The sequence below is a fragment of the Heterodontus francisci genome, unplaced genomic scaffold, assembly GCF_036365525.1.
Source record: "Heterodontus francisci isolate sHetFra1 unplaced genomic scaffold, sHetFra1.hap1 HAP1_SCAFFOLD_618, whole genome shotgun sequence".
NCBI classification, from domain to species: Eukaryota; Metazoa; Chordata; class Chondrichthyes; order Heterodontiformes; family Heterodontidae; genus Heterodontus; species Heterodontus francisci.
The window spans coordinates 143967-169309 of NW_027141114.1; the positions used below are offsets into that span (position 1 = coordinate 143967).

General features: G+C 42.4%; 2 non-coding genes across 2 annotated transcripts; both read left to right on the forward strand.

The window, feature by feature from the left end:
• Nucleotides 1-6665: 6665 nt before the first annotated feature.
• Nucleotides 6666-6738, forward strand: trnaf-gaa (transfer RNA phenylalanine (anticodon GAA)). Its single transcript has one exon. It is a non-coding gene; the product is annotated as a tRNA-Phe (tRNA).
• A 4550-nt stretch (nt 6739-11288) lies between these two features.
• trnaf-gaa (transfer RNA phenylalanine (anticodon GAA)) lies at nt 11289-11361 on the forward strand. Its single transcript has one exon. It is a non-coding gene; the product is annotated as a tRNA-Phe (tRNA).
• Nucleotides 11362-25343: the final 13982 nt, after the last annotated feature.

The window sequence follows — 25343 nt, forward strand, 5'->3', positions numbered from 1 at the left end:
CCCTTACAGTCAGAAACGGGGGAATTTATAATGGGGAACAAAGAAATGGCAGACCAATTAAATACATACTTTGGTTCTGTCTTCACAAAGGACGATACAAATTACCTCCCAGAAATGTTGGGGAACATCGGGTCTAATGAGAAGGAGGAACAGTATGAAATCTGTATTCGTAGGGAATGTTTGGGAAATTGATGGGATTGAAGGCCGATAAATCCCCAAGGACTGATAATCTACATCCCAGAGTACTTAAGGAGGTGGCCCTTGGAATAGCAGATGCATTTCTGGTCTTTTTCCAAAATTCTGTAGACTCTGGAACATTTCAAATGGATTGGACGGTAGTTAATGTAACTCCACTATTGAAAAAAAGAGGCAGAAAGAAAACAGCGAATTATATACCGGTTAGCCTGACATCAGTCGTGGGCAAAATGCTGGAGTCCATTATAAAAGATGTAATAGCAGAGTGCAATAGTAACTCGTCTCCACTCCTAGTATTTCTAAATCCCACACATTCACTATAATGTGAACAATTATTTCCTGTTGTGTCTCTCTCAGATTTGTAAACTTCACTGTATTGGAGTGAGGTGACATCTACTGGCGGGTAGCAAGAACTGCAATCAAGCAGCAGAAACTCCACAGTCTGTCAGGGTTAAAGAAACATAGCAATGTGAGGAGACAGCGAAGTGGTTTGATTGGGTCGATGGAGACATGATTCCACTTGTGGTGGTGTCTGAAGCAAAGGCCAGAAATACAAAATTGTCATTAATAAAAGAAATGAGGAATTCATGAAAAATGTAGTAACGTAGTGAATGGTTAGAATGTGAATCGAATAGAAAATGAGATTGGATGGACAGAAGCAGTCTGAAAGGATGGCTGAAACAAAAGGTGAGTGCCCTGAAACGTTAACTGTGTTTCTCTCAGCACAGATGCTGCCAGAGCTGCTGAACATTTCCAGCACTTTCTGTTTTTATTTCAGCATTTGCAGGATGTTGCTTTGATCTGAAATATAAAATGGATGATTGGCTGGGGGTTCCAGTGAAATTCCACAGCAGCTAAAGAAACCTGACTGGTCAGTGGCTCGTTGGTCTAGGGGTATGATTCTTGCTTAGGGAATGTGGTTGATTAACATGTAAGAAATGCAAGATTCTAATCCCAGATGAGCCCTGGCCTGCTGGCATGTTTAGATTAAGGTTATCTATTGGTTTCAGCCTTGCAGAAGGTGGAATTGACTTCCAAACGGAGCTGGCTTGAGGACCAGCTGGATTCAAAGAGCTTGTCGACAAAATTGTAATTAACTAAATGTACAGATAGCCAAGTGGGAATATAAAGTTGTTGCAGTAATTGAGACCTGACTCCAAAAACAACAGGACTGGGTTCTGGAATGGAATGGAATTCTTCAGTGCTTCTGTTGTTTGGCTTGCATTGACTCATCGATTTTCTTGTTTTTCACTTTGTCGATGCCTTTGAATAATTGTGGATCCTTCTTCAGGGTGTCTCCTTTCACCAGGTAGTTCTGACCTCCGATGATGTTGATTGTAATCAGCTTCAATTCGCTGCAAGTTTTGGAAGTGAGCAGATTTCCTTTGCTTGAGTCTACAACATGGAACTCAGTCTGACATGTGGACCCATGGGAGGATTTGAATGCCATCCCTGCGTTGGAGTTGCATCCATCCAATAAGAGACCGAGTAGAAGTGACAGTTCTGTCAGTCGAATATGAGACTTTTAATGGCAGGGTTGTGAGTTTGAGTGCCATTCTGTTTTTCCCTTTTTTAAGGCTTCATGAGCAGAGAGTACAGGGAGTGTTTGAAATGAGCAAGTCTCGCTTTGATTCAGGACTCTTACCTCTCAGCAGCATCTCACTATGAAAGATTGAATTTGATCTCATTTCATTCTCAGCTCGGGGTCTGTGCGGCTCATTGGCACTTCTGGCTGTCTCCCGCTTCACAATCCATCAGTACTGAGAAAGCAATGGGGAATATTACTCACATGTTGTGTTCTTTAATTTTTTGGAAAACTTGAATGTATTTATTTTCTTCCAAAACAAGGACACCAAGCTGCTGTTAATGTAGGGCTGAAATAGCTCAGTTGGGAGAGTGAGACTGAAAATCTAAAGGTCCCTGGTTCAATCCCGGGTTTCAGCAATTTCGCTTCCTTATGCGTCCCTTGCCTTGGTTCTGATTTTCCAGTTGCACAATTTACTTTGAGATTATTTCCCAAGCACCATTGGATTGAATTTGAGAAACAACACAGTGTCATTTACAACATCGAAGGTGGTCATTTGGCCTATCACGTCCATGCTGGCTCTCCCCGGAGCAATCTAATCAGTTCCACTCACCAGCTCGATCCCTTTCCTCCTGCAAGTTTCTTTCCTTCAAGTATCCATCCAATTGCCTTTTCAAATTATTGGTTGTCTCTGCTTCCACCACACTCGTGGGCCAAGACATTACCACCCACAACATAAAAAATTCCACCTCATCAAGGATGGGAAATACTTACATCTTCTATATTTGCTTATTCTCTATTTCTATGAGAATAGACTGGCAGTCAACATGAAAGGAAACCCAAAAATCTTCGAGCAGCATGTAAATGATAAGTGGGTAGTAAGAGGTTGAGTCGGGTCTATTAGGGACAAAAAGGATAATATAAGCTTAGAGGTGCAGGGCAATGTTAATCTACTGAATGAGTACTTTGCATCAGTGATCACTAAGGAAGTGGAATTTGACAAAATATCAGTTGAAGTGAAGAAAGTAGAGGCAATGGAGAGAGTACAAATTAGGAGAGGGAGGTACTAAAAAGGCTGGCTGTGCTTCGGGAAGATAAATCACCTGGTCCGGATGGCTCACATCCCAGGTTGCGAAAGGAAATGCGGATGCAGATAACGGAAGGGCTTGCTATAATCTTCCAATCTTCCCTGGATATGGGGGACCTGCCAGAGGATTAAACAGTGGCAAATGCGACACCCTTATTCAAGAAAGGGTGTAAGGACAGTTCGGGTAACTACAGGCTAGTTAGATTAACAGCAGCGGTAGGTAAGGTTTTAGAAAGAATAATCAGGGTAAAAAATCAACAGTCACTTGGAGAGGTTCGAGTTAATTAAGGAGAGTGAGCATGGATTTATAAATAGGAGTTCATGCTTGACTAATCTAGCTGCATTTTTTGATGAACTAACAGAGCAGCTTGATGAAGGGAATGCAGTGGATGTTGTTTATATGGATTTTAAGGAAGCGTTTGACAAGGTACCACATAAAAGGGCGGTTAACAAAATTGAGGTTCGTGGTATAGGAGGGTCAGTGTCCAATTGGATAGAAAATTGGTTTAAGGACAGAAAACAGCGAGTCTTATTAAATGGTTCTATGTCAGACTGGAGGATAGTCGACAGTGGTGTTCCCCAAGGGTCAGTGCGAGAACCACTGCTTTTTTTGCTCAAGGTAAGTGACTTGGATCTTGGAATACAGAGTAGAATCTCAAAATATGCCGATGACACCAAACCTGGAGAAGCGGCAAACAGTGAAGATGCTATGAACTGCCTGCAACAGGACAGTGATAGGCTAGCAGAATGGGCAGACAGGTGGCAGATGGAATTTAATAGTGACAAGTGTGAGGTGATGTATTTTGGCATAAGGAATAGGGAGAGGCAATATATACTTAATGGCACAGTTCGAAAGAGTGTTCTGGAATAGAGGGACTTGAGGTTCATGTGCATCAATCTTTGAAGGAGGCAAGTCATATTGCGAGAGTGGTTCGCAAAGCATATAGGATCTTGGGCTTTATAAATAGAGGCATTGAGTACAAAAGCAGGGAAGTTATGCGGAACCATTATAAAACTCTGGTTTGGCCCCAATTGGAGTGTGGCTTCCAGTTCTGCTCAGCAGACTTTAGAAAGAATGTGAGGGTCCTTGAGAGGACGCAGAGGCGATTTACCAGAATGGATCCAGGGATGGGGGATTTTAGTTACAAGGTTAGGTTGGAAAAGCTAGGATTATTCTGCCTTTCTCAAAGGAGATTGAGTGGAGAATTGATAGAGGTGTATAACACCTCCAGAGAACAGGCCATCCTGGACTGGGTATTGTGCAATGAGAAAGGATTAGTTAACATTCTTGTTGTGTGGGGTCCCTTGGGGAAGTGCGCCCATAATATGATAAAATTCTTCATTAAGATGGAGAGTGAGAGAGTTGATTCCGAGACTCGGGTCCTGAATCTAAACAAAGAAAACTATGAAGGTATGAGGCGGGAGTTGGCTATGATAGATTGGGGAACGTTACTTAAAGGGTTGACAGTGGATAGGCAATGGCTAGCATTTAAAGAGCGCATGGATGAATTACAACAATTGTTCATTCCTGTCTGCGCAAAAGTAAAACAGGAAGGGTGGCTCAACTGTGGCTTACAAAAGAAATTAAGGAATGTATTAGATCCAAGGAGGAGAAATATAAAATGGCCAGAACAAGCAGCAAACCTGAAGATTGTGAGCAGTTTGGAATTTAGCAGAGGAGGACAAAGGGATTGATTAACAAGTGGAAATAAGCTTGCAGAGAACATCAAAATTGACTGTAAAAGCTTCTATAGATATGTGAAGAGAAAAAGAGCAGTGAAGACAAATGTGGGTCCCTTCCAGTCAGAAACGGGGGAATTTATAATGGGGAACCAAGAAATGACAGACCAATTAAATACATACTTTGGATCTGTCTTCACAAAGGAGGATACAAATTATCTCCCAGAAATGTTGGGGAACATAGGGTCTAGTGCGAAGGGGGAACTGTATGAAATCAGTATTAGTTGGGAATGTTTGGGAAATTGATGGGATTGAAGGCCGATAAATCCCCAGGGCCTGATAATCTGCATCCCAGAGTACTTAAGGAAGTGGCCCTTGAAATAGCAGATGCATTTCTGGTCTTTTTTCAAAATTCTATCGACTCTGGAACAGTTCCAATGGATTGGACGGTAGTTAATGTAACTCCACTATTTAAAAAAAGAGGCAGAAAGAAAACAGCGAATTATATACTGGTTAGCCTAACATCAGTCGTGGGGAAAATGCTGGAGTCCATTATAAAAGATGTAATAGCAGAGTGCAATAATAACTCGTCTCCACTCCTAGTATTTCTAAATCCCACACATTCACTATAATGTGAACAATTATTTCCTGTTGTGTCTCTCTCAGATTTGGAAACTTCACTGTATTGGAGTGAGGTGACATCTACTGGCGGGAAGGAAGAACTGCAATCAAGCAGCAGAAACTCCACAGTCTGTCAGGGTAAAAGAAACATTGCAATGTGAGGAGTCAGCGAAGTGGTTTGATTGGGTAGATGGTGACATGATTCCACTTGTGGTGGTGTCTGAAGCAAAGGCCAGAAATACAAAATTGTCATTAATAAAAGAAATGAGGAATTCATGAAAAATGTAGTAACGTAGTGAATGGTTAGAATGTGGATAGAATAGAAAGTGAGATTGGATGGACAGAAGCAGTCTGAAAGGATGGCTGAAACAAAAGGTGAGTGCCCAGAAACGTTAACTGTGTTTCTCTCAGCACAGATGCTGCCAGAGCTGCTGAACATTTCCAGCACTTTCTGTTTTTATTTCAGCATTTGCAGGATGTTGCTTTGATCTGAAAAAAAATGGATGATTGGCTGGGGGGTTCCAGTGAAATTCCACAGCAGCTAATAAAGCCTCATCTGTCAGTGGCTCGTTGGTCTAGGGGTATGATTCTCGTTTAGGAAGGATGGTTAATTAACATGCGAGAGATACTGGGTTTAAATCCGGGACGAGCCCTGGTCTGCTGGCATTTTTAGATTAAGTTGATCTATTGGTTTCAGCCTTGCAGAAGGTGGAATTGACTTCCATGCGGAGCTGGCTTGATGACCAGACAACTGGATTCAAAGAGCTTGTCGACAAAATAGCAATTAACTAAATGGACAGAGAGCCAAGTGGGAATATAAAGTTGTTGCTGTGATTGTGACCTGACTCCAAAAACATCTGGACTGGAATGGAATGGAATTCTTCAGTGTTTCTGTTGTTTGGCTTGCATTGACTCATCGATTTTCTTGTTTTTCACTTTGTCGATGCCTTTGAATAATTGTGGATCCTTCGTCAGGGTGTCTTCTTTCACCAGGTAGTTCTGACCTCTGATGATGTTGATTGTAATCAGCTTCAATTCGCTGATAGTTTTGGAAGTGAGCAGATTTCCTTTGCTTGAGTCTACAACATGGAACTCAGTCTGACATGTGGACCCATGGGAGGATTTGAATGCCATCCCTGCGTTGGAGTTGCATCCATCCAATAAGAGACCGAGTGGAAGTGACAGTTCTGTCAGTCGAATATGAGACTTCTAATGGCAGGGTTGTGAGTTTGAGTGCCATTCTGTTTTTCCGTTTTTTAAGGCTTCATGAGCAGAGAGTACAGGGAGTGTTTGAAATGAGCAAGTCTCGCTTTGATTCAGGACTCTTACCTCTCAGCAGCATCTCACTATGAAAGATTGAATTTGGTCTCATTTCATTCTCAGCTCGGGGTCTGTGCGGCTCAGTGGCACTTCTGGCTGTCTCCCGCTTCACAATCCATCAGTACTGAGAAAGCAATGGGGAATATTACTCACATGTTGTGTTCTTTAATTTTTTGGAAAACTTGAATGTATGTATTTTCTTCCAAAACAAGGACACCAAGACATTGTTAATGGAGAGCTGAAATAGCTCAGTTGGGAGAGCGTTAGACTGAAGATCTAAAGGTCCCTGGTTCAATCCCGGGTTTCAGCAATTTCGCTTCCTTATGCTTCCCTTGCCTTGGTTCTGATTTTCCAGTTGCACAATTTACATTGAAATTATTTACCAAGCACCAGTGGATTGAATTTGAGAAACAACACAGAGTCATTCACAACAAAGAAGGTGGTCATTTGGCCTATCACGTCCATGCTGGCTCTCCCCGGAGCAATCTAGTCAGTTCCACTCACCAGCTCGATCCCTTTCCTCCTGCAAGTTTCTTTCCTTCAAGTATCCATCCAATTTCCTTTTCTAATCATTGATTGTCTCTGCTTCCACCACACTCGTGGGCCAAGACATTACAACCCACAACATAAAATATTCCACCTCATCAAGGATGGGAAATACTTATATCTTCTATATTTGCTTATTCTCTATTTCTATGAGAATAGACTGGCAGTCAACATGAAAGGAAACCCAAAAATCTTCGAACAGCATGTAAATGATAAGTGGGTAGTAAGAGGTTGAGTTGGGCCCATTAGGGACAAAAAGGATAATATAAGATTAGAGGTGCAGGGCAATGTTAATCTACTTAATGAGTACTTTGCATCAGTGATCACTAAGGAAGTGGAATTTGACAAAATATCAGTTGAAGTGAAGAAAGTAGAGGCAATGGAGAGAGTACAAATTCGGAGAGGGAGGTACTAAAAAGGCTGGCTGTGCTCAGGGAAGATAAATCACCTGGTCCGGATGGCTCACATCCCAGGTTGCGAAAGGAAATGCGGATGCAGATAACGGAAGGGCTTGCTATAATCTTCCAATCTTCCCTGGATACGGGGGAGGTGCCAGAGGATTAAACAGTGGCAAATGCGACACCCTTATTCAAGAAAGGGTGTAAGGACAGTCCGGGTAACTACAGGCTAGTTAGATTAACAGCAGCGGTGGGTAAAGTTTTAGAAAGAATAATCAGGGTAAAAAATCAACAGTCACTTGGAGAGGTTCGAGTTAATTAAGGAGAGTGAGCATGGATTTATAAATGGGAGTTCATGCTTGACTAATCTAACTGCATTTTTTGATGAACTAACAGAGCAGGTTGATGAAGGGAAAGCAGTGGATGTTGTTTACATGGATTTTAAGGAAGCGTTTGACAAGGTACCACATAAAAGGGCGGTTAACAAAATTGAGGTTCGTGGTATAGGAGGGTCAGTGTCCAATTGGATAGAAAATTGGTTTAAGGACAGAAAACAGCGAGTCTTATTAAATGGTTCTTTGTCATACTGGAGGATAGTCGACAGTGGTGTTCCCCAAGGGTCAGTGCTAGAACCACTGCTTTTTTTACTCAAGGTAAGTGACTTGGATCTTGGAATACAGAGTAGAATCTCAAAATATCCCGATGACAACAAACTTGGAGGAGCGGCAAACAGTGAGGATGATATGAACTGCCTGCAACAGGACAGTGATAGGCTAGCAGAATGGGCAGACAGGTGGCAGATGGAATTTAATAGTGACAAGTGTGAGGTGATGTATTTTGGCATAAGGAATAGGGAGAGGCAATATATACTTAATGGCACAGTTCTAAAGAGTGCACTGGAATAGAGGGACTTGGGGTTCATGTGCATCAATCTTTGAAGGTGGCAAGACATATTGCGAGAGTGGTTCGCAAAGCATATGGGATCTTGGGCTTGAAATTGAGGCATTGAGTACAAAAGCAGGGAAGTTATGCTGAACCATTATAAAACTCTGGTTAGGCCCCAATTCGAGTGTTGCTTCCAGTTCTGCTCAGCAGACTTTAGAAAGAATGTGAGGGTCCTTGAGAGGACGCAGAGGCGATTTACCAGAATGGATCCAGGGATGGGGGATTTTAGTTACAAGGTTAGGTTGGAAAAGCTATGATTATTCTGCCTATATCAAAGGAGATTGAGTGGAGAATTGATAGAGGTGTAAAACACCTCTAGAGAACAGGCCATCCTGGACTGGATATTGTGTAATGAGAAAGGATTAGTTAACAATCTTGTTGTGTGGGGTCCCTTGGGGAAGTGCACCCATAATATGACAAAATTCTTCATTAAGATGGAGAGTGAGAGAGTTGATTCCGAGACTCGGGTCCTGAATCTAAACAAAGAAAACTATGAAGGTATGAGGCGGGAGTTGGCTATGATAGATTGGGGAACGTTACTTAAAGGGTTGACAGTGGATAGGCAATGGCTAGCATTTAAAGAGCGCATGGATGAATTACAACAATTGTTCATTCCTGTCTGTGCAAAAGTAAAACAGGAAGGGTGGCTCAACTGTGGCTTACAAAAGAAATTAAGGAAAGTATTAGATCCAAGGAGGAGAAATATAAAATGGCCAGAACAAGCAGCAAACCTGAAGATTGTGAGCAGTTTGGAATTTAGCAGAGGAGGACAAAAGGATTGATTAAGAAGGGGGAACTAGAGTATGAGAGTAAGCTAGCAAAGAACATAAAAACTGACTGTAAAAGCTTCTATAGATATGTGTCGAGAAAAAGATTAGTGAAGACAAATGTGGGCCCCTTACAGTCAGAAACGGGGGAATTTATAATGGGGGACAAAGAAATGGCAGACCAATTAAATACATACTTCGGATCTGTCTTCACAACGGAGGATACAAATTATCTCCCAGACATGTTGGGGAACATAGGGTCTAGTGAGAAGGAGGAACTGTATGAGATCAGTATTAGTAGGGAATGTTTGGGAAATTGATGGGATTGAAGGTCGATAAATCCCCAGGGCCTGATAATCTACATCCCAGAGTAATTAAGGAAGTGGCCCTTGAAATAGCAGATGCATTTCTGGTCTTTTTTCAAAATTCTATCGACTCTGGAACAGTTCCAATGGATTGGACGGGAGTTAATGTAACTCCACTATTTAAAAAAAGAGGCAGAAAGAAAACAGCGAATTATATACCGGTTAGCCTGACATCAGTCGTGGGGAAAATGCTGGAGTCCATGATAAAAGATGTAATAGCAGAGTGCAATAATAACACGTCTCCACTCCTAGTATTTCTAAATCCCACACATTCACTATAATGTGAACAATTATTTCCTGTTGTGTCTCTCTCAGATTTGTAAACTTCACTGTATTGGAGTGAGGTGACATCTACTGGCGGGAAGCAAGAACTGCAATCAAACAGCAGAAACTCCACAGTCTGTCAGGGTGAAAGAAACATTGCAATGTGAGGATAAAGCGAAGTGGTTTGATTGGGTAGATGGAGACATGATTCCACTTGTGGTGGTGTCTGAAGCAAAGGCCAGAAATACAAAATTGTCATTAATAAAAGAAATGAGGAATTCATGAAAAATGTAGTAACGTAGTGAATGGTTAGAATGTGGATAGAATAGAAAGTGAGATTGGATGGACAGACGCAGTCTGAAAGGATGGCTGAAACAAAAGGTGAGTGCCCTGAAACGTTAACTGTGTTTCTCACAGCACAGATGCTGCCAGAGCTGCTGAACATTTCCAGCACTTTCTGTTTTTATTTCAGCATTTGCAGGATGTTGCTTTGATCTGAAAAAAAATGGATGATTGGCTGGGGGGTTCCAGTGAAATTCCACAGCAGCTAATAAAGCCTGACCTGCCAGTGGCTCGTTGGTCTAGGGGTATGATTCTCGCTTAGGGAGTATGGTTAATTAACATGCGAGAGATCTTGGGTTTAAGTCCCGGATGAGCCCTGGTCTGCTGGCATTTTTAGATTAAGGTTATCTATTGGTTTCAGCCTTGCAGAAGGTGGAATTGACTTCCATACGGAGCTGGCGTGAGGACCAGACAACTGGATTCAAAGATCTTGTCGACAAAATTGCAATTAACTAAATGTACAGATAGCCAAGTGGGAATATAAAGTTGTTGCTGTAATTGTGACCTGACTCCAAAAACAACAGGACTGGGTTCTGGACTGGAATGGAATGGAATTCTTCAGTGTTTCTGTTGTTTGGCTTGCATTGACACATCAATTTTCTTGTGTTTCACTTTGTTGATGCCTTTGAATAATTGTGGATCCTTCTTCAGAGTGTCTTCTTTCACCAGGTCGTTCTGACCTCTGATGATGTTGATCGTAATCAGCTTCAATTCGCTGATAGTTTTGGAAGTGAGCAGATTTCCTTTGCTTGATTCTACAACATGGAACTCAGTCTGACATGTGGACCCATGGGAGGATTTGAATGCCACCCCTGCGTTGGAGTTGCATCCATCCAATAAGAGAGCGAGTAGAAGTGACAGTTCTGTCAGTCGAACATGAGACTGTTAATGGCAGGGTTGTGAGTTTGAGTGCCATTCTGTTTTTCCCTTTTTTAAGGCTTCTTGAGCAGAGAGTACAGGGAGTGTTTGAAATGAGCAAATCTCGCTTTGATTCAGGACTCTTACCTCTCTGCAGCATCTCGCTGTGAAAGATTGAATTTGATCTCATTTCATTCTCAGCTCAGGGTCTGTGCGGCTCATTGGCACTTCTGGCTCTCCCCCGCTTCACAATCCATCAGTACTGAGAAAGCAATGGGGAATATTACTCACATGTTGTGTTCTTTAATTTTTTGGAAAACTTGAATGTATGTATTTTCTTCCAAAATAAGGACACCAAGCCACTATTAATGTTGTGCTGAAATAGCTCAGTTGGGAGAGCGTTAGACTGAAAATCTAAAGGTCCCTGGTTCAATTCCGGGTTTCAGCAATTCCGCTTCCTTATGCGTCCCTTGCCTTGGCTCTGATTTTCCAGTTGCACAATTTACTTTGAAATTATTTACCAAACACCAGTGGATTGAATTTGAGAAACAACACAGAGTCATTTGCAGCACAGAAGGTGGTCGTTTGGCCTATCACGTCCATGCTGGCTCTCCCCGGAGCAATCTAGTCAGTTCCACTCACCAGCTCGATCCCTTTCCTCCTGCAAGTTTCTTTCCTTCAAGTATCCATCCAATTTCCTTTTCAAATCATTGATTGTCTCTGCTTCCACCACACTCGTGGGCCAAGTCATTACTACCCACAACATAAAAAAGTTCCACCTCATCAAGGATGGGAAATACTTATATCTTCTATATTCAGCTTATTCTCTATTTCTATGAGAATAAAATGGCAGTCAACATGAAAGGAAACCCAAAAATCTTCGAGCAGCATGTAAATGATAAGTGGGTAGTAAGAGGTTGAGTCGGGCCTATTAGGGAGAAAGAGGATAATATATGCTTAGAGGTGCAGGGCAATGTTAATCTGCTTAATGAGTACTTTGTATCAGTGATCACTAAGGAAGTGGAATTGGACAAAATATCAGTAGAAGTGAAGAGAGTAGAGGCAATGGATAGGGTACAAATTGAGAGAGGGAGGTACTAAAAAGGCTGGCTGTGCTTAGGGTAGATAAATCACCTGTTCCGGATGGCTTGCATCCCAGGTTGCGAAAGGAAATGTGGATGCAGATAACGGAAGGGTTCAGTATAATCTTCCAATCTTCCCTGGATATGGGGGAGGTGCCAGAGGATAAACAGTGGCAAATGCGACGCCCTTATTCAAGAAAGGGTGCAAGGACAGTCTGGGTAACTACAGGCTAGTTAGATTAACAGCAGTGGTGGGTAAGGTTTTAGAAAGAATAATCAGGGTAAAAAATCAACAGTCACTTGGAGAGGTTTGAGTTAATTAAGGAGAGTGAGCATGGATTTATAAATGAAAGTTCATGCTTGACTAATCTAACTGCATTTTTTGATGAACTGACAGAGCAGGTTGATGAAGGGAATGCAGTGGATGTTGTTTATATGGATTTTAAGGAAGCGTTTGACAAGGTACCACATAAAAGGGCGGTTAACAAAATTGAGGTTCGTGGTATAGGAGGGTCAGTGTCCAATTGGATAGAAAATTGGTTTAAGGACAGAAAACAGCGAGTCTTATGAAATGGTTCTTTGTCAGACTGGAGGATAGTCGACAGAGGTGTTCCCCAAGTGTCAGTGCTAGAACCACTGCTTTTTTTTGCTCAAGATAAATGACTTTGATCTTGGAATACAGAGTAGAATCTCAAAATATCCCGATGACAACAAACTTGGAGGAGTGGCAAACAGTGAGGATGATATGAACTGCCTGCAACAGGACAATGATAGGCTAGCAGAATGGGCAGACAGGTGGCAGATGGAATTTAATAGTGACAAGTGTGAGGTGATGTATTTTGGCAGAAGGAATAGGGAGAGGCAATATATACTTAATGGCACAGTTCTAAAGAGTGTGCTGGAATAGAGGGACTTGGGGTTCATGTGCATCAATCTTTGAAGGTGGCAAGACATATTGCGAGAGTGGTTAGCAAAGTATATGGGATCTTGGGCTTTATAAATAGAGGCATTGAGTACAAAGCCGGGAAGTTATGCTGAACCATTATAAAGCTCTGATTTGGCCCCAATTGGAGTGTTGCTTCCAGTATTGCTTACCACACTTAAGAAAGAATGTGAGGGGCCTTGAGAGGATGCAGAGGAAATTTACCAGAATGGATCCAGGGATGGAGGATTTTAGTTACAAGGTTAGGTTGGAAAAGCTAGGGTTGTTCTGCCTGTATCAAACGAGAGTGAGGGAAGAATTGATAGATGTGTTTTAGGCTATGACAGTTTTAAATAAGTTGGCAAGGAAACATTGTTCCCGTTAACTATTGGTACAAGGACTAGGGGACACAGACTGAAGGTTTTGGACAGGAGGTACAGGGGGAATGTGCGGAATAACTTTTTTACACTGATTGGTGATGATCTGTAACTCGCTGCCCACGAGGGCGGTGGAAATGGAGATAATCGAGGATTACAAAAGGAATTTGAATGGGCACTTGAAGGAAATAATTTTACAGGGCTATGGGGATCGAGCAGACAAGTAATAACTCGTCTCCACTCCTAGTATTTCTAAATCCCACACATTCACCAGAATGTGAACAATTCTTTCCTGTTTTGTCTCTCTCAGATTTGTAAACTTCACTGTATTGGAGTGAAGTGACATCTACTGGCAAGAAACAAGAACTGCCGTGATGAGATCAGCCATGATTGTATTGAATGGCAGAGCAGACTCGAGGGGCTGAATTGCCGACTCCTGCTTCTAGTTCTTATGTTCATAGAATCACACAGCACAGAAGGAGGCCATTCGGCCCCATTGTGCCTCTGCTGACTCTCTAACAAAAAGATGCAATTAGTCCAACCCCCTGCCTATTTCCCCATAATCCTGGAGAATTTCACTTTGAAATATTTGTCCAATTCCTTTATGAAAGTTATAATTGAATCTGTTTCCACCACCCTGTCAGACAATTCATTCCAAATCCGAATCAGTTACTGGGTTAAAAGATCTCTCCTCACCTCCCCTTGACATTTTTGGCCAATTATTTTAAATCTGTGTCCTCTGGTTACTGACCCCCAGGACATTGGAAACAGTTTCTCCCTCTCTACCGTATGAAAATCCTTCATGATTCTGAACACCTCTATTAAATCTTGCCTTAACCTTCTCTACTCTGAAGAGAACAATCCCAGCTTCACCAGCCTGTCCAGAGAACTGACACCCCTCATCTCTGGGATCATTCTGGTAAATCTCCTCTGAACTGTCTCAGAAGCTTTGATGTCCTTTCTAAAGCCTGGTGCCCAGAACTGGACACATTACTCGAGCTGAGATCGAGCCAGCGACGCCCACATCCCACGAACGAATAAAAAAACGCTCCCTGCCCAGTCCCCAAATCTTATTCATTTAGAAACGCTCCCTGCCCAGTCTCCAATTCTTATCGATTTACAGACGCTTCCTGACCAGTACCCAATTCTTATCGATTTACAGATGCTTCCTGACCAGTACCCAAATCTTAATCATTTAGAGACGCTCCCTGCCCAGTCCCCAATTCTTATCCATTTACAGACGCTCCCTGACCAGTACCCAAATTTTATTCATTTAGAGACGCTCCCTGCCCAGTCCCTAATTCTTATCCATCTACAGACACTCCCTGACCAGGACCCAAATCTTATTCATTTAGAGACACTCCCTGACCAGTACCCAAATTTTATTCATTTAGAGACGCTCCCTGCCCAGTCCCCAATTCTTATCCATTTACAGACGCTCCCTGACCAGTATCCAAATGTTATTCATTTGGAGACCCTCCCTGCCCAGTTCCCAATTCTTATCCATTTACAGACGCTCCCTGACCAGTACCCAAATTTTATTCATTTAGAGACGCTCCCTGCCCAGTCTCGAATTCTTCTCCATCTCCAGACGCTCCCTGCCCAGACCCCAATTCTTATCCATTTATAGACGCTCCCTGACCAGTACCCTAATTTTATTCAATTAGAGACGCTCCCTGCCCAGTCCCCAATTCTTATCCATTTACAGACGCTCCCTGACCAGTACCCAAATTTTATCCATCTCCAGACGCTCGCTGCCCAGACCCCAATTCTTATCCATTTATGGACGCGGTTTCGGGAAGCCTCACCGGGAAAGGCTTCACCGTCGCCATCCGCAGGGATACAGATGGGATTGTTCCATGTTATTGTGGCCCGGAGGCCCTGCTCCAGCTGTGTGAGCCCGCAAAGGGCGCGGTCTTCTCGCACTTTGTGAATATCCCGCTCCAACTCCGAACCCGCAGCTCCAGCTCCTGACAGAGCTGTCTCTACTGCGCCTGCGCGCCCCGCTCCTGTAACAGATTGGGCCGCTGAGCATTCTGGGTACCACACCTGTCATTAATGCTATTCTTTCAGCTGAAAGGTTTTATTACGTACATTTATTGTCCTGGTATCGTCGTGAGTGTTTTCTTTTGTACCTGTCAATGCCTGGGAGGATAGAGTCAGCTTCACTTTGTAGCCATGAGTTTCTGGTGTGAGAAAGTGGTGTTTAACTCAGTATATTTCAGTTTTTGGTCTGTGACTGTGGGTATTATTCAGTACCTGTTTGTTTCTGCTATTGCTCTGTGAGTTTCACCACATATCTTTCAACAACTTGTATGTGAGCATCAGCTTTTGTCTATATCTATCAGTTTCTGAGAAGTGAGAAAGGGTTTGATTCTATCCCTATCAGTTTCTGTTACATGCATGTGTCTTTAATCTGCACCTCCTCTGAGTGTGTCTTCTTCTCTGCACTTGTAGGTGAGTATGTGTTTTGCTTTGCATCTCTCAGTCTTTGAAGTGTGAGCCTGGGTTTGTCCCTAATTTCCTTTTTACCTTGCAGTTGGGATATGAAAGAAAGATTTTTACACGTTACCTGCCAACTGCTGCTAAGTGACTGTGGGTTTCACACTGTAACTGTCAATTTCTTGTCTGGTAATGCGAAGTTTACAGTGCACCTGTCAGTTTCTAGTCTAGGACTGAGTTGGTTTTACTCTGTCCCTAGCATTCGCTGGTATGTTAGTGTGGGGTTTACATTGTACCTGTCAGTTTCTTGTATGTGAGTGTTGATTTCACTCTGAAAAGAATCATAGATCATAGAATAGTTACAGAACAAAAGGAAGCCATTCAGTTCATTGTGCTTGTGCTGCTTCTCTGCACGAGCAACTCAGCTCATGCCACAGACTCATGTATTCCATGAAAACATGCACTTTTTTCACTTCAGATAATTATCTTTTACCATTTTGAAAGTCATGGTTGAATCAGCCTCCATCACACTCTCAAACAGTGCATATCAGATCTTAACCAATCGCTGTGCAAAATAAGTTTTTCCTCATGTTGCCTTTGGTTCTTTTGCCAGTCACCTTAAATCGGTGTCCTCTGGTTACAGAGCCTTGAATAATATTCCCCATTGCTTTCTCAGCACTGATGGATTGTGAAGCAGGAGACAGCCAGAAGTCCCACTGAGCCGCACTGATCCCGAGCTGGGAATGAAATGAGATGAAGTTCAATCGTTCACAGCGAGATGCTGCAGAGAGATAAGAGTCCCGAATCAAAGTGAGACTTTCTCATAGTTTTGCTGAATTTCATTTCAAACACTCCTTGTACTCTCTGCTCATGAAGCCTTAAAAAAGGGAAAAACAAAATGGCACTCAAACTCACCACCCTGAAATTAAAAGTTTAATGTTCGACTGACTGAACTGTCACTTCTACTCGGTCGCTTATTGGATGGATGCAACATTATTCTTCAACGCAGGGGTGGCATTCAAATCCTCCCATGGGTCCACATGTCAGACTGAGTTCCATGTTGTAGACTCAAGCAAAGGAAATCTGCTCAGTTCCAAAACTATCAGTGAGGTGAAGCTCATTCCGATCATCATCATCAGAGGTCAGAACTACCTGGTGAAAGAAAACACCCTGAAGAAGGATCCACAATTATTCAAATGCATCAACAAAGTGAAAAACAAGAAAATTAATGAGCCAATGCAAGCCAAACAACAGAAATGGGAATGGTTTCCTTTCCATACCAGAACCCAGTTCTGTTGTTTTTTGGAGCCAGGCTTCAGTTAAAGTTACAACTTTATATTCCTACTTGGCTCTCTGCACATTTCATTCATTCCAATTTTGTCGACAAGCTCTTTGAATCCAGCCCTCTGGTCCTCAAGCAGGCTCCATATGGAAATCAATTCCGCCTTCTGTAAGGCTGAAACCAATCGACGACCTTAAACTAAAAACACCAACAAAGAAGGGCTTGTCCAGGATTTGAACCCAGGATCTCTCACACATTAATTAATCACTTACCCTAAGCAAGAATCATACCCCGAGATCAACATGCCACTGATATCAGAACTTCCTTTTAGCTCCTGTGGAATTTCACTGGCAGCCAAAGCCAATCATCCATTTTTTTTCAGATCAAAGCAACATCCTGCAAATTCTGAAATAAAAACAGAAAGTGCTGGAAATGTTCAGAAACTCTGGCAGCATCTGTGGAGAGAGAAACAGAGTTAACCTTTCAGGGCGTTTCCCTTTTGTTTGAGCCATCCTTTCACACTGCTTCTGTCCACCCAATCTCACTTTCTATTCTATCTAGATTCCACCCACTCACCACCTGAATACATTTGTCATGAATTCCTCATATCTTTTAATAATGACAATTTTATATTTCTGGCCTTTGCTTTGGACTCCACCACAAGTGGTATCATGTCTCCATCAACCCAATCAAACGCATTCACTATTTCCTCACATTGCAATGTTTCTTTCACCCTGACAGACTATGGAGTATCTGCTGCTTGGTTGCAGTTCTTGCTTCCTGCCAGTAGATGTCACCTCACTCCAGTACAGTGAAGTTTACAAATCTGAGAGCCACACAAGAAGAAAAATTGTTCACATTATAGTGAACAAGTCCCTCTATTCCTGCACACTCTTTAGAACTGTGCCATTAAGTATATATTGCCTCTCCCTATTTCTTCTGCCAAAATGCATCACCTCACACTAGTCACTATTAAATTCCATCTGCCACCTGTCTGCCCATTCTGCTAGCCTATCATTGTCCTGTTGCAGGCAGTTCATATCATCCTCACTGTTTGCCACTCCTCCAAGTTTGTTGTCATCGGGATATTTTGAGATTCTACTCAATATTCCAAGATCCAAGTCATTTATCTGTAGCAAAAAAAGCAGTGGTTCCAAAAGTGACCCTTGGGGTCGAGCACTGTATTCTGTACAATTTTGGTTTCCTTATTTTATATTTATTTAGAGATACAGCACTGAAACAGGCCCTTCAGCCTACCGAGTCTGTGCTGACCAAAAACCACCCATTTATACTCGCCCTGCAGTAATCCCATATTCCCTACCACCTACCTGCACTGGGAGCAATTTACAACAGCCAATTTACCTATCACCTGCAAGTCTCTGGCTGCGGGAGGAAACCAAAGCACCCAGCAAAAACCCACATGGTCACAGGGAGAACTTGCAAACTCTGCACAGGCAGTAGCCAGAATCAAACCTCGGTTTTTGGAGCTGTGAGGTTGCGGTGCTAACCACTGTGCCGCCCATGACAATGCCACTACGCCATCACTTCCCCTTATCTAAGGAAGGATAGACTTGTCACAGAGGGAATGCAATGGAGATTCACCAGACTAATCCCCTTATGATGAGAGACTGCAGAAACTGGGCCCAAATTCTCTGGAGTTTCAAAGAATGAGAGGTGATCTCATTGAAACTTCCAAAATTCTTACAGGGTGTGACAGGGTAGATATGGATAGGATGTTTCCTCTGTCTAGTGAGTCTGGAAGAAGGGGACACATTCTCAGAATAAGGACAGGCCATTTGAGACTGAGATGAGCAGGAATTTCTTTACTCAGAGGGTGGGTAATCTGTGGAATTCTTTATCCCAGAGGGCTGTGGAGGCCCAATTACTGAACATATTCAAGACAGAAATCAATAGATTTCTAAATACTACCGGGATCAAGGGATATGGAGATAGCAGGGAAAAATGGCAAAGAGGGATATGATCAGCCACGGTCTGTTTGAATGGCAGAGCAGGCTCAATGGGCTGATTGGCCTAATGCCCCTATTTCCTATGATCCTATGAATCCCAATAATGTACATCAGACGTTATACCGAGCTATGCATTACATACCAGTTCAAAAATCCCACAGAAATTAAGACTGAAAGATACAGTATCAGTTCCATTACTACAAAGTGAAGGACTTGGAGCTTGCAGACCAGCCCATGTATAAGATTGAAAGTTATGTTTTCATTCACAATAATTTTCACAGAGCTAAATATTGAATACCAATCCACAACTTGTACAGGACTACCAAATAAAACCTACAACTGTGAAATACAGTTAATCCATATTTTAAATTAAACACAACGCAAACAAATATTCATACATTGAGAGCGGGAAACAGTGAGAGCAGAGTGGAGCATAAAGAGCCCGGGGTGGGGAGAGAGAGAGTAAGCAAGGGTTCACTCAGAGAGCAGGAAACGGTGAAAGCGGAGTGGACAGGAGTCCAAGCAAGCTGAAGTTTGGAAACAAAGTGAATAGTGACATCACAGGAAAGCTGCAAGGTGACTGGTTGCGATTAACGGCTGTTAGGGAGTAACTGTAAATAGTTAGTACACCACTGTTAGGGTGGGTGTGTAAATGGCTGGGTTATAGCATTTCAACAACAGGCAGAATAAAAAGAGTATAAATTAAGTATTAATAATAAGGGACAAGTGAATCGTTGGTGAGTTTTTTGGAGTAAGGTTTATCTTAACTAGTGAACTGTATTGATTTTTAGTGGGATTTATCAGTACTAGGAAAGTTTTATTTATAATTCTAAGGTGTTGTAGTACTGTTAAGGTTTTTTTTAGCAGTAGCAAATGGTCAACTAATGGCAGGGGTGTTTCAACCTTGAGAGTGCACCTCCTGTGATATGTGGGAGCTCCAGGATGCTTCCACTATCTTCGAGAACATTTGTGCCAGGAAGTGCTCTCAATTGTGGCAGCTTGAGCTCTGGGTTTTGGAACTTGAGAGGCAGCTGGTGACACTGCAGTGCATTCGTGAGAAGAGAGCTACATCGATAGCACGTTTATAGATGTGGTCACCCCACAGCTTAAGAGTATGCAGGGAGAGAGGGAATGGGTGATCAACAGGCAGTCAAAAAAAATTGAGTAGGTAGTGCAGGACACCCTGACTGCATGACGCTCTCCAACGGGTATTCAGTTCTGAATATGGAGGACAGTGATGCTTCCCTGGGGAGTGCAGCCAGAGCCAAGCCCATGGCACCATGGGTGACTCAGCTGCAAAGGGAGGTACAAGGAAGACTGGAAAAGCCATAGTGATAGGTGATTCAATAGTCAAGGGAACAATCAGGCATTTCTGTAGCCGCAGACATGAATCCAGGAATGGTATGTTGCCTCCCTGGTGCCAGGATCAAGGATGTCATTGAGCAGTTACAGAGCATCCTGAAAGGGGAGGGTGAACAGCCAGCAGTTGTGGTCCACATCGGAACAAACAACATAGGTAGAAATAAGGATGTTGTCCTGCAGTCAGAATTTGGGGAGTGAGGTAAGAAATTTGCAAATGGGACATCAAAAGTAATCATCTCCGGATTACTCCCAGTGCCTAGCGCAAGTGAGTACAGGAATAGAAGAAGACAGATGAATGTGTGGCTGGAAAGATGGTGCAGGAGGCATGGCTTTAGATTCTTGGGACCGGTCGGACGGGTTGCACCTGAACAGAGCTGGGACGGAGTTCCTTGCGGGGCATTTTGCTCGATCTGTTGGGGAGGGTTTAAATTAGTTTGGCAGGGGGATGGGGACTGGAAGGTAGAGTCAGATGGGACAAAATCAGAAATGAAAATGGAAGGCAGAGAATTAATGGATGAGTCTGGAAGACTGAGGAAACAAAGTTTAGAAAATTAAAAAAGTGTTTGTCAGTGCTCAAGTGTATCTATTTCAATGCAAGGAGTATAGCAAATAAAGCAGGTGAGCTGAGGACAGATAGACAGGTGGCAGTATGATATCATAGCTCTGAGAGAAACATGGCTTAAGGAGGGACAGGAATGGCAGCTCAACAGTCTTGGTTACAGGGTTTTCAGACGCGATAGGGAGGGAGATAAGAAAGGAGGGAGAGTGGCAATTTTTGTCAAAGCAACAGTACGGCAGCAATAGAAAGGGATTTTAACCACCCAAACATTAACTGAGATAGTTTTAGTGTAAAAGGAATTGAGGGAGCAGAATTCTTGTGATGCATTCAGGAGAAATATTTTAGCGAATATGTAGCAAGTCCAACAAGAGAGGACGCAGTTTGAGGAAATGAAGATGGGCAGGTGGAAGGAGTGGCAGTGGGAGAGCATTTTGGTGGTAGTGATCATAATTCAGTCAGTTTTAACATAATTATGGAAAGGACAAGGATACAACAAGAGTTAGAGTTCTCAATTGGGGCAAGGCCAACTTTACTAAGCTGAGGAGTGATTTAGCGAAAGTGGACTGGAAACAGGTACTTGAAGGTAAATCAGTGTCAGAGCAATGGGAAGAATTCAAGGGGAGATTCCAGGGGTTCAGACTCAACATGTTCCCTCAAAGAAAAAGGGTGGGAAGGCCAAATCAAGAGCCCCATGGATGTCAAGGAGCTTATGGGTATGATATGGCAGTAAAGGAAAAATTATGCCCGACACAGAGAACTCAATACTACAGAAAGCTGAGAGGTCTATAGAATGTGGAGGGGGGAAATCAACATTGAAATTAGGAAATCTAAGAGAGGCATGAAAGAATATTGGCAATCAAAATCAAGGTAAACACAAAGATGTTTTATCAATACATTAAGAGTAAAAGGATAACTAAGGAAAGAGGAGGGCACAGAAAAGACCATAAAGGTAACCTATATGTAGGGGCAAAAGATGTTGGCATTGTTCTTAATAAATACTTTGCATCTGTCTGCACAAAAGAGGGGGACGATGCAGATATTGTAGATAAGGAAGAGGGGTGTGAAGTATTGGATATGATCAACAGAGGGAGAGAGGACATACTAATGGAATTAGCTTATTTGTAAGTTGATAAATCACTAGGGATGGATGAAATGTACCCCAGGCTGTTAAAAGAAGCAAGAGAGGAAATAGCGGAAGGTCTGACCATCGTTTTCCAGACCTCACTGGATACAGGTGTTGTGCTGGAGGATTGGAGGACTGCTAACATTGTACCTCTGTTTAAAAAGGGAGTGAGGGCTAGACCGAATAATTACAGGCCAGTCGGTCTAACCTCAATAGTGGGAAAATTATTGGAATCTATTCAGAGAGACAGGATAAAATGTCACTTAGAAAGGCACAGATTAATCAAGGATAGTCAGCATGGATTTGTTAAGGGAAGATCTTGCCTGAACAACTTGATCGAAATTTTGAAGAATTAACAAGGAAAATAGATGAGGGTAGTGCAGTTTATGATGTGGTCTACATGGATGTAAATGTAGGGGGCATGATCAAGAAGTTTGCAAATGACACAACGATTGGCCATGTGGTAAATAGCAAGGAGGATAACTGTAGGCTGCAGGAAGATCTTGATGGTCTAGTCAGATGGGCAGAAAAATGGCAAATTGAATTCAATCCAGAGAAGTGTGAGGTGATGCATTTGGGGAGGTCAAACAAGGCAAAGGAATACACGATTAATAGGAAAATGCTGAGGGGTGTAGAGGAAGTGAGGGACCTTGGAGTAAATGTCCACAGGTCCTTGAAGGTAACAGGACAAGTTGATAAGGTGGTTAAAAAGGCATATGGAATCCTTTTTTTTCGACGAGGTATAGAATATAAGAGCAGGGAGGTTGTACTGTAACTGTATAAATCATTAGTCAGGCCACAACTTGAGTACTGTGTACAGTTCTGATCACCTCATTACAGAAAGGATGTAATTGCCCTGGAGAGGGTACAGAGGAGATTTACGAGGATGTTGCCGGGACTGGAAAAATGCAGCTATGGGGAAAGATTGGATAGGATGGAGCTGTTCTCCTTGGAACAGAGGAGGCTGAGGGGAGATCAGACTGAAATGTACAACATTTTGCGGGGCCTGTATAGAGTTGAAGTGAAGGGCCTGTTCACCTTAGCAGAGAGGTCAGTGACTAGGGGAATAGATTTAAAGTTATTGGTATAAAGATTACAGAGGAGATTAGGAAAAGTTTTTTTTTCAGCCAGAGGGTGGAGGGGGTCTGGAACTCACTGCCTGATAGGGGAGTTGAGACAGAAATCCTCAACTCATTCAAAATGAGTCTGGATATACACCTCAAATGACGTAATCTGCAGGGTTATGCACCAAATGCTGAAAGGTGGGATTAGAATGGGTGGACAGTTTTCATCTGGCACAGACACAATGGGCCAACTGGCCTCTTCCTGTGCCATAAACTTACTTTGATTCTATAAATTACCCAGCTGCTGCAGTGGAATTTGAACTCATGTCTCTGGTCCATTAGTGGAGACTTTTGGATTACTCGTCCTGTAAAGTAACCACAAAATCACCATACCCCTGGATGAGAGTTTTTACAGGTTTGTAATTTTATTTTCAGATACGGCACTGAAACAGGCCCTTCAACCCACCGAGTCTGTGCCAACCAACAACCACCCATATACACTAATCCTACATCAATCCCATATTCCCTCCCACATCTTCACACGAGGGGCAATTTACCTAACAACCTGCAATTCTTGGGCTGTAAGAGGAAACTGGAGCACACAGCAGAAATCCACGCGGTCACAGGGAGAACTTGCAAACTCCGCAGAACTGAACCCAGGTCAGTGGAGCTTGAATCTGCAATGCTAACCACTGCGCCACTGTGCCGCCATAATGTGGAGTTCAGTCTACATAAATGGAATTGATAATCTATTTCACTCTGATCATGTATGAGATGTTTTTGGCTGGAAAATAATGCGTATCATGGACAACTGTATTTTTTATTTCCGCAGTCTGGGTGAGTTCTGTCCAGGCATCTAATTTACATCACAGTTTACACTTCATATCAGCATTGCTCAATCTGATACTGTATGTGATTTTTGGACTGGCAATGATTAGATCAATCTACACTAATGGAATTGATGCTGTATGAGTTTTTGGAATAGTATGTAATGTTTAGGTCAATGTGCACTAATAGAATTGATACTGTATTTCAATTTGATGTTGTATGAGTTTTTAGAATGGTATATAATGTTTAGATCAATCTACACTAATGGAATTAATACTGTATTTCAGTTTGATATTGGATGAGGTTTTAGAATGGTATATAATGTTTAGATCAATCTACACTAATCGAATTGATTCTGTATCTTTCAATTTCACAGCGTGCGTGAGTTCTGAACTGGTATCTAATTTGTGTCTCAGCTTACAATATCTTTCAGCATCTTTGAAACTTTCTCTGTAATGAATGTTGGACTTGTATGTAACTTGTATCTCAGGGTACACTATGGGGATGTTTAAACATCCTTTATAATGAATTGGGTGTGAGCTTTGGGTATGATATTTAATTTAAATCTCAGGGTACATCATTAGCTTAGATTCTGTACCATTCAATCAGTAGCGTGTGCCAATTCTATCCTGTATTTTCTTGCTAGCTAAGTCTGCATTATATTTAGATTGACACATTGTATTTCAATCTGTTAATGAGTGTGATTTTGACCTGGGATTGATGTATCTGACTGTCAGTGGGACTGAATTGGGGCGAAATGGAAACAACTTCTTTTTCTCCTGCTTTGTTTGATTGAAAATGTGTCTCTGGAACTCGGGATCAATGTGAGCCTGACTACTTCTGCAGTCTGAGACTAGGGAACTGATGAACTGTCTATCCCTCTGTACTCTGAGTGATAATGTACCTACTGTGTGTGAGAGGAGTTGGCTGCACTGTTCCTTGTGCCTCGAGTGCAGCAACCATCACATTCATCACAATATCTTCAAATATTTGCCTCTATGAAGAAAAAATATATCTTATAACTCAAGAACAGGTGAGGGGCAAAATATCAAAGAGGTGAATTTAATTTCTCAATTAATAATCATTAAGAACACCCACTAATGAAAACCGGTGTCAGTATCAGCCTCCACTGAAGTACTGAACCTCCCAGCTCCTGTATCACAAGTGTTCTGGGCAGATCCATACAGACAAAACACTGCATTGGGATCATCCCAACTGCTCTATGCTCTACACATATTTCCAGCCATCCTGCTTCATATGCACAAATTTTTAAAAATGAAGCCCGATATGTATATCCCTCAATTCATTTCTCCCCATACACTTGTTCATTTGTTCCACCTCCCCTTAAGTGCATCAATACTATTCACCCCAACCTCTCCCTGTGATAGAAAATTCCAGATTCTATCCATTCACTGCATAAAT